Source organism: Cololabis saira, chromosome 12, assembly GCF_033807715.1.
Source record: "Cololabis saira isolate AMF1-May2022 chromosome 12, fColSai1.1, whole genome shotgun sequence".
Taxonomy (NCBI): Eukaryota; Metazoa; Chordata; class Actinopteri; order Beloniformes; family Belonidae; genus Cololabis; species Cololabis saira.
Genome location: NC_084598.1, coordinates 31,725,024 through 31,739,740, shown reverse-complemented (window position 1 = coordinate 31,739,740; position 14,717 = coordinate 31,725,024). Strand labels below are relative to the sequence as shown.

The 14,717-nt window shown below is 41.7% G+C and overlaps 1 protein-coding gene across 3 annotated transcripts in view; it reads left to right on the top strand.

Moving 5' to 3' along the window:
• Positions 1 to 14,717, top strand: part of sema3b (sema domain, immunoglobulin domain (Ig), short basic domain, secreted, (semaphorin) 3B) — a 127,524-nt gene that overhangs the window by 48,883 nt on the left and 63,924 nt on the right. For 2 of the 3 annotated variants that reach the window (XM_061736606.1, XM_061736604.1), the window contains exon 1: positions 11,483 to 12,173. The exons of the other annotated variant lie outside the window; for it this stretch is intronic. The gene's annotated coding sequence lies outside the window, so the exon portion shown is untranslated. Of the gene's footprint in view, positions 1 to 11,482; positions 12,174 to 14,717 lie in introns of those variants that run through there. 3 annotated transcript variants of the gene reach the window in all.

Sequence of the window (14,717 nt, the reverse complement as noted above, 5' to 3'; positions counted from 1 at the left end):
GCTTGAGTATGATTCAGCAGAAATAAAGAAAGAAAGAAAGAAAGAAAGAAAGAAAGAAAGAAAGAAAGAAAGAAAGAAAGAAAGAAAGAAAGAAAGAAAGAGAACTGAATGGGTGTGTGTGTGAGGGGCAATTGGAGAAGGTGGCAGAGGCAGAGAGGACGAAGTCTTGGTATGTGCCGTTTTGGAAGGTTGTACCACTACTGTTTCTGAGGGGGCAGCACTTTCACATAAATTGGCGGAGACCAAACCATCTTTTAGGCAAACACTAGTGACTTGATGTGAGGATGTACAGATATGGAGCTTAGAGAAAAAAAACATCATGTCCTTTTTAGTGGGGTTGTTTGGAAGTGGGTTTATTTGGAAAAAGGCAACTGTTCATCAAGGATGACATCACAGTTCCTGTCCACTTTGGTTGGGGCAAGAAACAAGGATCCCTTCCTGATGTTGAGATGTTTGCTTGGCTGGAAGGAAAAGCAGTTCAGTTTTATAAAAAGATAAGTTGAAGGTGGTGTTCCATCATCCAAGCAGATATGTCACAGAGATAAGTTGAGATCTGTGCCGACACAGTGGGGTTGTTAGATAGAGCTGGGTATCATCTGCATAGCAATTGAAGAGAAACCCATGCGAGAGGAAAAATGGACCTTGTGAAGTGGTGTACATGGCGAAGACAAGGGACCCCAGCGCTGATCTTTGTGGTACCTCTATAGGTATATCTCACTTGATTTAGTAAATTTTCTGTTCTACCTCATGCAAAAGGCAAACATCACGCAAACTTTGTGGATCTCTCTGGGACTTTTACGGGGTTGTCTCAATTAAGCTAACACAAAAACACAAGCAAAAAAACTAAAAAATGTCTGACTAAAACCCATCACTTTAACACATTTAGGAAGCTATAAATGTTACCGATGTCATGTCTGAAAAAGGCTTAGGACTAGACCTTAAGTAAAACAAGAAACATTCATGGTGTGTTTAAACACTTAACCAAACCCAGACACAAGAATCCAAATTGCTTTTTAACACTGACTTAAACTTCCTTCTGTTTTAATTACAAGCACAAATTAGATGCAGGTGCATACATGGAATTAGTTTTATATTACAGCTGAGTGACTTCACATTAATAGTTGGTAGTACATCATGGTCCACTCTGTACTGATATTTGTTGTAATGTATGTCAGGTTTAGTTTAACATCCACAGAGCCCTGAAACCCCACAAAGAAGAATTCCTACTGTAGTTGGCATCATTTGTTTCCAGGCATGGCATCCAGGCCCATTTAGTTCTACAACTGCTGAGCAAATGTTTAATAATACATCAGTGCTGCCAAATATCTCAATGTCAGATTAAGTTCATGGGGATGGTGTGGCTGCTATTGATGTATGTAATTTGAATCCAATGTTCCTCTGCATCTGTCCACCGGGATTTTCAAAACATTCTTCATCGGGGTGTAGCAATAATGCAGACTTATTGTTCAGATTAACCTCTATCGAGAATAAAAGAGATGGTGAAGAGAGTATGTGTACACAGTTGATTAAAATTAAATCGTTTAAAATAGACTACTGGTAGTAATAAACTACTGGCAGTAAGTCCGATTTGTTCCATGTGGAAGTTGGACTTTGCCAGGGCTGCTCCTTGTCACAGATCCTGTTCATAACTTTTATGGGCAGAATTTCCAGGCACAGCCAAGGGGCGGAGTGGGTATGGCTGGGATTTCACCCCTGCTTTTTGTAGATAATGTGGCCCCGTTGGCATCTTTGAGCAAGGATCTTCAGCTCTCACCGGGGGCGGTACATGGTTCTCAGCCCTCTCTGAGTTGGGAATGAGATACTCCTTCAACTGGAGGAGTTCAAATATATTGACATCTTAAAGGTGAATGATGGACGAATGGGACGAAGAGATTTGGCTAATGGATTGGTGAAGGCAATATGGTATCACTCATTTCACTGAAACAAATGTCCACCACTTTGGCATTGGTGTTTTCCTTTCATTCTAGGTGTTTATTAAAGTTGACCTTCAGATGTGATTTGTTGCTAATTTAGCATTGATATAATGGGCACAAAGCGAGCATGCATAATGCCTCTAAATGATCTAAATACCTTTTTAAAGCTATTGTTGGTCCAAGACCTACTATAGGCATTAGACGTGGAAAATTCCAGTCTGACTGCATTTTCTCTTAATATCAAAGGCAGAAAGTTGCTGTGGTACATTTACACCTGGATTAGTGTTACAGCCACTGCTACTGTAAGTGGATAGATTTTCCTGTTGTGTGTGTGTGTATGTCTTTGTTGGTTTGTTTTTCTTTTTTTTTTAAGAAGAGAGAAATCAGTATTTTTTTTTTACAGTAGAAGACCTGTTTTTAGTTTTCCTTGGTCAGGGCTGATATACTGATGTGTGGCTGTGTCAATACAGCTATCTTTTATCGCATTTTATGTTTTGATGAAACCACAATGTTTGACGTACTGATCATTATGAACGCCTTTCTCCTCCTATAAAAAAACAAATATTTTGTTTTAAATATTTCCAAGTTATGGCCTTAGACAAGTGACCCATTGGTTCCTGAAGAACAGTTTTGAAGCCTGTTTGTCTTCGTACGGGGTGCAGCCACGTTGCACGAGAAGCCAACAGGAACATCAGTCAGTCAGTCAAACTGCTTTACTCCCATCGCCTTCAGCCGGACCCAGCCGAAATATCTGCAGAGACGCTGTCAGACATTTACAGTGGAATATACTGTTTAACATGTGGACTCGACTAAGAAATCAAAAGTGACCATTGTGTCTAGCTGACGCTGGATTTATGGCAAAAAGCTGGGTAGCGTAATGATTAAGGATTGAGAAGGGATAACACCTAGCTTTCGGCTGAGGCGATTGTCAATCAATCATGTTTGAACCACACTGTAAATATGTTTTTTCCTGCTCTAAAGTTGGACATTTTAACATGGAAGTCAATGGAGATTGACTCCCTTTTAGAGCCAATCAAGGAACTACAGTGAATCTTAGTTCCGCATTGAGCATCAACCTGGAAGTTAGTTTTTGGCGCTTGGAAATGTCCACATATCTTACTTAATAATTTGATTTATTTTTTCTCCAGTAACATCATTCATTTTTCTTCTAACCTACAGTACTATTTAATGCCTAACCTTTAGCCCAGTGGTTTTTAATTAATGAAAAAAAATGACAGAACAGCTACTAAACGTTCAAAGAAGACAGTGACAGACTCTAAATATAATGTTTAAAAGGAATATTCTTTAAAACAGTACTAATGAGATAGGACTGCAGACATAATTGTGTTTGTGTGTGTGTTTAATGACATATCGTGTGCTTCTGCGTTGTACCTTTTGTATCTAATTGCATAAAAAGCCAATGAATGGCATCTGTAGGCACATACTGTGTGGTCATTATAATAATTCTTTTCTATACCATGAGATAATTGTAAAAGCAATGTTTGTTTTTCTTTCCTACTCTAAACCAAGACTGCAATAACAAAATAAAGGGAAAACAGAAAAAGATGGGACGGAGTGGTGCATTTCATTACCACACAATACCTGAGTTGACCGTGTTTCTGTTGCAGAGTTTGAAAACTAACGTTGTACTAGCTGTTGCTACTGGTAAATATTGGACAGGTTATTTTTTGGGGGGGAATTCTGACTTTTTTGGAGCCTCCCATTCCAGTTGAAACAGACTTCAGGGTAGAAATGGAATGCAACAAAAGAAAAAGAAGAATAACAACAAAACAATCAAAGTTATTTGTTTGGGTTTTTGTGTGTTGGACTAGTGGGAAAATGAGGATGCACTGCTGAAAGTAGTAGTTTTGTAAAAAGAAACCATCGCCATCTCCAATTCTGTCCAAAACTTGATTCCTTCTCCAGAGCGTGTACTCCATGCACAACCTTCTTCCAGTCGTAATTGAGCCCTGTGGGGCACCAAGGTGTTGGAGACTCCTGCTGATTTTGTGTATATTTCTCCACATAAAGTTCACCCATAAATTCAGCATAAGGCTTGAGTACTGAGAATCCAAAGGTACTGTGGGTGGTTTTAGCCAATAATAATGATGGGAGACCACAAGAGCTAGATGACACTTCCTAAACACAATCAAATATTCCATCAAAACAAATTGAAACTGATATTTCATGATTGATATAACGTTTTCCAAACTGCGCATAGTTGTTTTAGATTTATTTACAACAAAGAAACATCTGTTCAATGTACTTAACCTGCAAATTACTCGAATGCCAAGAAGGAGCGAGTTAAAGGATTTACTGTAGGTACAGTACAAGAGATTCCAGCATTTAGGGAATTCAAGCTTTTAAAGGAGATCTGTTTCCATGGGGACCAGTTTAATGTTTACTTTCGACTCATTCTCCTTGTGTGTCTTGTAATTCTTGGTGTAGCAAGGAATTAGACATGCTTGACACTCTTTTATAATAGTAAAACATTCTTTAGTACTTTTACATTGCAAATGTGTCTATATTAAATTCTGTCTAAATATTCAAAACCCCTAACAAGTCGTCAGAAGTTGTCAGATCAGCTGCGGTGTGTTGACAGAAGGTAGAGCTGACTTTAACTAGGAAGGTCAACCCAACTAACTGTAACATGAAGATCACATCATGGACAAATCAGGCGTAATGTAGAATGAAGCAGGTTAATAAACAGATAATGTACGGCTTGATATGACAACGCTACGATATGTGTTTTGTTGCTGACAACGCTGCTGTGACAGATGCTCTCATCTCTTACAGATATGAGAAAGTGCAGGGTTGCTGGAAGCTGCCGTTCCCTTTAAAGAGCTAAAGAGGAAATAACTGAGGTGTAGTTAATAAGTAGACAACGTGGCTTGTACTATGACATGACGTTGGCAGAATCTATGACCAGAAAATATATTATACGGCTTGCTAATATTCACGCAACACAAAGTAAACTGATCAACTGATCTGGGGTCCGTTTCACAAAGCAGGTTTAGTGAGAACTCTGAGTCTGTTAACCCTGAAATGAGGGAAACTCTGAGTTTTCCGTTTCACAAAGGGAGGTAACTCAAACCAGAGAGAGAGAGGTAACTCTAGCCTGTTTCACAAAGAGAGGTAACTTAAGCTCTCGGTCAGTTACCGTAGTAACAGACTCTCTGAACCTAACCTGGTCGGGACCAGGTTTATTTCAGCGAACCTGGAGTTTCTCTGTCTCCTCCCTCAGTGGCGTCAATTCAGCCAATGGGTCTTTACGCAATACACATCCGTTTTCTGCACCACGGACAGCAAGCGGCAAAGTTAGAGAGCAGAAAAGGCTTATCTAACAAACGCAATTTAACTCGTTCACTTTATTCACTATGTCAGTGCAACAATATCACAGGGACATCCCAGTTTAACTTCAAACAGTTAAAGTCCAAATGCAAAAAGGAGAGGGAGAGTAAAAAAAAGTCAAATATTTCCCTTAAACATTTATATCTTACTTTGAGATGAATTTGCATAATTAATCCATCAGTGGCTAACAGCCTCGTTAATATCTTCTGGACCCATCACTTGCCTTCTTTCTTTTTTTTTTATTGCGTGGTTGTCTGCTTCCTTTTCATTTTTGTAAGTTAGTAACACTGCAGAGCGCACTAAAAACGAGATTGATAGCGACCACTGTCGTCAGGGACGCTGGGACATTACATTTCAAGATATGAGGGGGAACAAGTGTTGGGATAGATAAGTCTACTGAAATCCATCATGTTGTACTGATATGCATTTGTAGTTATTTTATATGTATGAAGTAATAGAATAAATCAATACAAATAGATGCAGAGTAATTCCATAAACGTATTTAAAAAAAAAAACATTTACATTTTCCCTTGAAGCCGAGGTGTGGCAGCTGCCGTACCCAATTGACGGCCCTGATCTAAATGACAATAAAACATTTTTTTTTTTTTCCAAAATATGCTCTCATACTCGCCATACGTACGTATTAACACTTCTAACTCCAGTGGCGTGAAGTATGTGGATCTTGAGATGCAAACTAATGTTTCCTCAAAGGGATTTTGTAAATTGAAAAGATAAATAAAGTTAAAAAGAAAAAAAAGAAAATGTAATGTCGCTCTTTTGTGTCGCCGGTTGCCATGGTGAATCCTTGTATCAGCGCTCTACTGATGATGGCTTTTTATTTCCCTCACGCTCGCGCTTAACTTCAGGTGAAACTACTTAGAGTTGAGTAAATTACCTCAAATCCGCTGTTCTGGAACCGAAAACTCAGAGTTTCCGATCTCAGAGTAGATCAACTAAGAGTTCAGGATTAGACTCAGAGTTTGTTGAACCTGCTTTGTGAAACGGACCCCTGTTCCTTTAACAACTGTCAACATGTTCCATGCTGCCAGACATGCCACGGTCCTTTTTGCTGAGGAATGCAAATCTGATACTAAACTCCGGTTTCTGTAAACATAACTTGGTAACCAAGTTTTGGTTGAATTCCTCTGAATAAAGTTCAAAATTATAGAGCACACCCCCCAAGTTTAATCCATGACACATGTTTATATGACACTTTCATGGATGTTTTATGATATGAATGTATACCAGAGTATGAACTGAGCTTATTTCACAAGTTCATATCTTATTTTGGGTTTTATCTACCCTGGCCAGTCATAATTATTCACTACCCACAAATTCAATTCACTACGCAAAGGAAAATCCACTCGTACATACTGGATCAATCTCAGTGGGATGGCGGTGCACTTCGTGCGATGAGATACATATATCCAAGAGCCACCCGCAGCTGCAGGATTGCAAAAAACTTCTGGGATCAACAAATCTTTACACCACTGCGCACCATTTTTGATGTCTGTTATTGATACGAGCCGAGTTGTGTCTCTGTCCGTCACATCGTGTGTTGCTGCGATTGGTTGTGGGCTTATCTAATGGGATCCAGAAGCAGTTTCTTTTACATCTATGAGTACTGCCACCTGGAAATCAAAGTGAAATACAGAGGAACCAGACTAAGTCTTTGTATCACAAAGGAAAACAATTAGGATGGCTGGCCAGGCTCGGTTTTATCAGGCCTATAAGCAAAGCCTGGCGGCATTGGCATTTTGGGACTTTTCAACAATCCTTTTATGAAACAGGTACAACGGAAAAATCTTCTCACGAGAACCTTAATGATATGATCACAGCTATGACATAATTGGAATTTGTTAAGTAGTCTGAAATCAGCACAAGTTAGAGTTGCCATGTGAGCATTTGTGCCGGATGGTGATCCCACCCCAATCTAAAGATCATCTTGGTTCAGTGACTCCAAATAAAACTAAGATTCAGTAGGAGGCTGTTAGGACACTGAACCCTCATCTGTTTCAATAGCACAGAGGATTTGGCTGAGACAAAAGCTTTTGTCAGGATCAGAGAACTCCCTCTGTGGTCGGTGGAGACATCAGACTGGTTTATGACGGACAGGTCAGCAGGGGGCGGGCACTCGGCCGAGACATACATACAGCTTTAATTGTGCGCACGCCAATGTGTTTGAAAGTGTTGGGAGTATTGTGTGATAAATACCAGAAAACTTGGAGACAACACACCCCGTTACTCGAGTGAACCTCCTGATGGGAGACCCATGACCTGGTCAGAGCGGGTTCTTGGATGTGTGCGAGGGGTCGGGGTTGCTGGGAGCGGTACGGTACCAGCGACTGGAATGAAGACCAGGGAAGGAAAAGACAACACAGATATCGCTGTGTTTCAAGCAACACGACAAAGATTTGACTTACTAAAGTAGATTTTGAAGTAAAAAGTAAAAACGGTAACTATTTACATACGCTGTAGCTGACTGTATAGAAGCTAATCATAACAAATGAAAAGACCTAAAATGAGCAAGACGGCCATGACTGACAACGCGTTAAGCCGCTGCAGAGTAACAATGGAGAGCGTTAATGTAAAGGAGGGTAACAATGCTTATTTTTGTGAGGATAGTTATAAATATCTGACATCATTATGGAAATACTACATGAAGAGATTTACCATTTTGTTTTGGTTTTGATTCCTCTGGTTTCCGAGTCTGTTCTAGATAGATAACATGTTGAGTTTAATAAGACTTGACCATTTATCCTGGAACCCGTGTCACGGTCAATTATGCAGCTGGTTTGAGACTACATTAGATGGATTGAGGACTTAAATTTGATGGTCATTGCTGCTTATTGGAACCAAACATCTAAACTAAATGATAAAATGACTAAGAAAGTCCACAGTGGGCCGGATTCAGCATTGGACATTGTCTAATGTTGACATCTAGAAGTCAAAATGCTGACTGCCAACTCTGCAAGGTCACGCTTGAAATGAGTACCATATCGACCCAAAAGTAAGACAATCGTGCTTACAGGACCGCACCTCAAAGTTCAACTTTTGGAAAAACACAGTATGTATAAGCACCATCGTGTATTCTCTGAGTTTTGAATGCTTTCAGTCGATGGTGGGTGTGTCTCAAGCGTTCATCCATAAACACTCAAAAACCACCTACAGTTTCATTTGCTATCATCTGGCTTTCCAGCTGCAATTTGATCAACTGAAACTTGGGTCAGTTCCTGAATCCAGTTCCAAAATCGAACAATTGGACCCACAATTCTGTTCGACAATGAACAGTGAGGCCGGCGATATTTCCAACCTGCACTTGAGAGAGACGAGTTATGGCTCGAGTCAGGTCCATTTCATTTTTCAGCCACATACTTCCACACCCTCCACTCAATCTCGTGAAAGCAGCCAGTTATCTTCCACTGTTGGCGTTTTTAAGGTGGTATTTCTGGGCTCATTACATTGCATCTGTGGCGTGAAAGTAGCAGGAGTGGCGTAATAGCGGTTTAGGGTTTCTCACCAACTTAAAGTTTCAAAGCCTCTCATTTCTTCGCTCACTTTGTTCGGGACAGTCACCGTCTTTTTGCACTTCTCAGCAACTCATAGAAATGAACAGTGAAGTCTGAAAGGCCCCAAAGTTGGAGGAACGTTTGTGAAGCGCAGCTCATTGTTTTGCCCTGCAAACTACATTTTATGTACACCACCTGTGTATCGTCTTGCGGCTCTCGCCTGTGTTTCCACGGCAGTTCCTGCTCCGTTCTCCTTTTTTTAACCTCTTCCTACAACAACTCACATCAGAAAAGATTTCAAACTCTGTCAATTATAAATGTATTCACTTGTACATTACTGCATTTGATGCATTTGATGCATTTCATTGCGTTTCTTCATTAAACGGAAGTGCTTTTGCTTAAAATAAAAAATGTATCCGTGTTCAGTGATTGATACATAAATAAGGAAGTTTCACATTGTTCTTTTGACAGAATTAATCAGTTTAAAACTTTAAACTCTTCAACTGCATTTTAAAAGAGCTATGACGGCATAGAAAGATCTGTGGACAAACTCTTACCGCCTGTTTACGCGCCTAACATGTACCCGTGTGTTCAGAAGCTGAGCATCATGAATGGCTGACCCAAACTTCAACTCAGATTTGTGCACGGGATGATGTAAACCCTCATGTGCTACAAATGCATGCCAATTACCCTCTGACTGTACCTACAGTAGCTTATCAGCCAACATGGTGTCAACATAATTCATTCTCATGTATCTGGAAATCTCCTTTTCTCTGTGTGTTTAGAGCCTTTTCTGGCTCTTTCATCTGTCTTCTGAGGCCAGTCATGAGTCAGAGAAAGGGTGCGTCCCAATACTCCCCCTCGCCCTCCTTTTCTTCCCTAACCCTAACTTTTGCGCGTTCCCGTGAAGGTAGTGGTGTCCCAATTCCTCTTTTCACCTAGGGGGAGGGGGCATAACGAGGGCTAGGGGCTGAGAATAGCCCCTTCAAATCGAGGGATTTCAGATGCTGACTTGGCGAGCGAGGGGGTATGAAAAAAAGAGGCTCTGCGTCGATTTGACTCGCCGACCGAAGGCAAACAGGCAGACTGGTCTCAGAGAAATAGAGAGAAATAATCCTGTGACTCGTCAGATTTGTTTTGGATGTTTCTGATATAATAGTCTTCAGAAACCACAAAGTAATCCAGCTGTTATCTGGGTAATTTACACACTTTCAGATAAAGTTGCGGAAGATCACGCCAGAATAAAGGGATTTATGGTTCCGCGTTACACCAACGCAGATCCTACGGCGGAGGTTACGCAACCTACGCCGTAGGCTCTGCGTCGATTTAACGCGGACCCAAGCTCCGGACCCGGCAGACAGAAATCTCTAAATTTCGGAGCAAATTTCTTAACAGGCGTAGCTACAACTGTTAGATTTCATCTATTAAACCAACATATTCCTAAATGATTTATTTCAGCCGGCGTGATTCTCAACAGAGCTGCGTCCCGGGAGAGAGTGTCTCCCGGGGCTGACGGAGCAGCCTGACCCGGCGGAGACGTCTCTTCTCGGGCTGTGAGCTGAGGCTGCTCCCCGGGGCCGGCGGCTCTTCTCATCTCCGAAAACATCGGGTCAAATTTCTTAACAGGCGTTATTTGGATAAACTGAGCCCCGGTTGGGGATCTTAAGGTTACCATTATACCTGAAAAAATATTAAAACTTAATAAAGTGCCATATTAACAGCGCTACAGCTGAAATTAAAACAGCTTTTGGCTCTCAGCTTCCTGATCAGGGAAGGGATGAAAACGAGGGGTAGGGGGAGAAATGGGACAGGCACCTGGGCCAAGTGCCCTAGATCTCAAGTGCCCTAAAATCTCCCCCTTCTTTTTTAGGGCTTAGGGAAGAAAAGAAGTGCGAGTGGAGAAAAGAAGGGCGAGTGAAGGAGAATTGGGATTGGGCCTAAGTGTCAGCTCACGTCTCACAGCGATTACAGCTGGGGTTCCAGCCCGTGACATATGAGAGCTGTCTTGATCCTCTGTTGCATCGTCTGAGGGTTTTGTTTTTTTTAAGCAAAGCGTGTACTGCATTTCTTCGGTCACATAGCATCAGCGTGAGGCATGCTGATGTAGTTGGCGAGTCTGTTTTAGAAAAAGCCACACAGAATGAAGTGAAATTGCAATGCAAATGCCATGCAGATCCGAACCAAATTGTCAGATAAGAGGGCAAATTCAGCCATTAGCATGTATCGGATTTCTAGTTTGATGCCAATCGAGCCCTCGCAGAGGCCCGAGAGCAGGGAAACCCAAAATGATGGAAAATGTGATGACATGGTGCTGGAAGGAGTATTCTTTCTAGGTTTTCCAATTGCTCTCTCATAAATGGGAGAGAATTACCCGGCGAATGCAGGCTTTTACGAGGGGCTGTAGTCCTAGCTCATTGAGTCGTCTTTTCTGCTCAATTGAGGCTCCACGTCCACAACGGAGGTTCATTAAAACCCCCGCTCACTTCGATAGACTGCAAAGGTACTCGCACGCATTTACAGTAGCGGTCGCACAGATGCCAGAGACAACACGTTGCACGTCTGTGGCCCTTTCCACGCCCCTCCTCTCACCTCCCACCTTTTCCTCCGCTCTTCAACCCCTCCTTCTGAGCTTCTCTCCCTCCCATTCTCTCCCCTCTTGAATTAAGCCCATTCTTTCAGCCCGCTCGCCCTCCGAGCATTTCTGCTCTGCTCAGCTCCCGTGAAAACTGTGTTTTTGAACTCCTGACGTGTGTGTGAGACTCAGAGTTTTATATATGTGTGTGTGTGTGTGTGTGTGTGTGTGCAGGGCTGTGTGTTTATCTAAGTGGAGTTGAAGTGCAGCCGTTCATCAGTGGAGCTGCCTGCAGACAGGGGAATACTCAGATCTTGCTGCGCTGCTTTTTAACTCACACACCAGCTGCTTATTGGACTTTTTTCACACCCACTGGACTTTTTTCTTTTGCACCAATCTGGGACTCTGCTACTGGTCTCCTTTTTTTTTTGCCCTCCAGCCACGATTCCCATCACTGGAATTATTTTTTTCACAGCTCCTTAAAGGGATTCTTATTGCCCTGAATTTGATTTATTGGCTGTCACTTTTTGTCCATACTTTCCACACTTCTTCATTGATTTCATACATTTTGAACCTTAAGAATGGGCGTTTTGGAAGCGCATAAGTGGAGTTCGGTGATTGTGTTTAGTTGTGCGTTGAACTATGGGAAGACTATGACACGTTAAAGAGGGACAGAAAAAGTTTTGCCACGATGAAATCCGTCAGTGCTGTCAGAGGCTTGTTGGGCTCAGGTGGATGCTGATCCCAACCTGGAATGCTCTGAAATCTTCGTTCTTGGCTCTTGTTCCCTTGGAAATGAACAGCAAGGTGAGTTTGGAGGCTTTTGGATCACTGCTTTCATGTATTTATTTTGTTAAAAGGTATTTTGACTACAAAATGACTTTTAGAGGAACCTTCAGAGAAGAGATGGAGGATCGTGATGACTGCCGCTGAGCCATTAAGTTCAAGTTTTACTCCGTCTGTAACCTGAACTTGTGCGGCAGTGCTCTCACTAAGCCATTACAAACCAAATAGTTTTTTTTATAAGTCATGCTGACGAGCTGTGGGGTTTTTCTTCGTACCATCGTGTTGAAATAGACTGTTTTCTTTTCTTGGGTTTTGAGAGTAAGTCGTCCTTCTTCTGAGGGCAGCTTGGAGCAGATCCAGTCAGGAGACAAGAGGCAGCACTCTTAGATCCCGACTCACTGCTGGTTCTGGTTTAAACTGAGCCAAATGGCTGGCTACCAGTGACCAGCGGGCTGCCTTTTACTGCTTTTAGTGGCTCTTTCATTGTTTTTGGCCTTAATCGTACTAAGAGGTCCGAACTTTTAAAACCAGCTCAAAGACGTACATGCAGGCTGAACTGATGTCTAAAAGATCTAACACCCTCAGTGGGACATGTGGCACCTCGAACCTGCAAGAGATTACTTACACCATCACTGATTCCACTTAACCCTTTTACTTTTATCCTTTTAAATGTTTGAAAAACTAAGAATAACTCATCCAAACTCAACAAATGCTTGACACAAGTGTGCAGGCTGGGGCTCCCTGCTTTGGTGACACTGGGCCAGATGGCTCGGACCCAGCACCCAGCAGAGCGCTGCAGCCTCCCTCATTCACTGGGTCTCTTTCAGGACAACCGGGGTCTCTGCCTCGAATTACCTCGCTCTCGTTCCCCTTACTTTGTTTCAGGATAAATCCCAGAAAGACCAGTTGTTACTTCTGACTCAATGCTGCTTTCCAGCTACTGCTTTGCATTTTGTGTGCGTGGGAAATAAAAATAAAGTGGAACAAGTATTTTCACGAGACTCTTCAGGAGTTTGGAGAATCTTCATGTGACTGAGCTTTTACTTTCACTCTTTTCATTCGTGGTCTATTTATCTCAGAATGATAACACTAAAATGACACAGAAGTCCTGTTTTGGTCAGCACTGGTGGTCTGTCTTTGTAAAGGCTTTTTGAAAGGTTTTCAGGGGAAATGAGGCACAGCTTGTGTGATGTTCACACAGTTATCTTCATACCTTTTGCATTTTTTTTAGCGTTCTGCTCCCCTCTAGAGACTGTTGGTAGAAGTCTGCAGCGTGCTGCTGTTCGGACACGCTCCCCTGCTTCACCTGCTCCTCCGAGTCTTCGTGTGCTGAATATCTGAGCAGAATCAAAGCACGACAGTGCTCTGAATGCTGTGGCTGCTGAGCATAGGTGGGAATGTAGATGAAGATCGCCTCCAACTTTTTACATGCAGCACTTGTGCCACAAGGTAAAGAAGCAACAATCCTGGAGGGTTTCTTTAACTTTAGTGATTACAGTTAAATGCTTGACACCGACTCATTCTTTTATACTAAAGTAGCTGTTAATCCAATCCAATCCAGATCTAAAACTCACCCTATCAGTCCTTGCTTCTTAATAATCTTTATATTGCAGGAACTTTGATTAATACCCATTTCTGACAATAAAAAAGATGTAAAGGTTAAAGAGCTCTTATCGTGCCATTTTACAACGTTAGTTGCCTTCAAGTTGTTGTTGCTCTTTTTTATTGTATGTTAAAGGTCTGAAAATGTATAAAGCCTGCGGTCAACATCATCAGGAGTCATTTGTTGCCAAAGATTTCAGAATTTCCTCAAAAGGCTCTCAGCTGCAGTTCAGCTGATTTTTGCAAACTGGAACTCATTTCATAAAGGCTACGTTGTTTCTGCATTTCCAATTTTTAGGCTATCTGATCCGAATCCGATATTTCCGACTGACAGTTAACGTCATAAATAGCTAGTGGTCATATCTGCTGCCGTCTCCTAATTCACATGGCTGCTATGGGGTCCTACATGCACAGAATGTGCGGACGTGGATCCGCTGATATCACAAGTGGTCGTACGGTGCTGTGAAAGGTTGAGGCCGGTGTTAGCTAACGAGGTGGCTAAGGCTAGCCAATGGAGGAATCGCCACCCATCACTTACTGTACGTCACTGTAATAGATGTAGTCGCTTTGTTTTGCATCGTGAATGACCAATAAAGGACTTAACTATTTGAGAAATCACACGATACAAACACGATTGGAAAACCACATATTTGAATGGAATCAATATGAAAACTTCTGTCTAGATATAAACTCGATATACTAAGAATCAGATTTGGCTGACATCTGAGCTGAAAAAATGTGTTATTTTCATGTGTTTTGTGAAAGTGAAAGCACTTAAATCTACCTTATGAGGCCCAAAATAAAAGCACGAGCCTGTAAATCAGCTCAATGTGTGTTTCTGAAACGGAAAGAAGGGATGACCAGTCGTAAAGTTTGGATCTGTGTTCCCACTGTTTAGTAAAAATTTAATAATTTATTTAACTTTGTTATCTTCAGCCACTCATTTACGCCTCATTTACATTT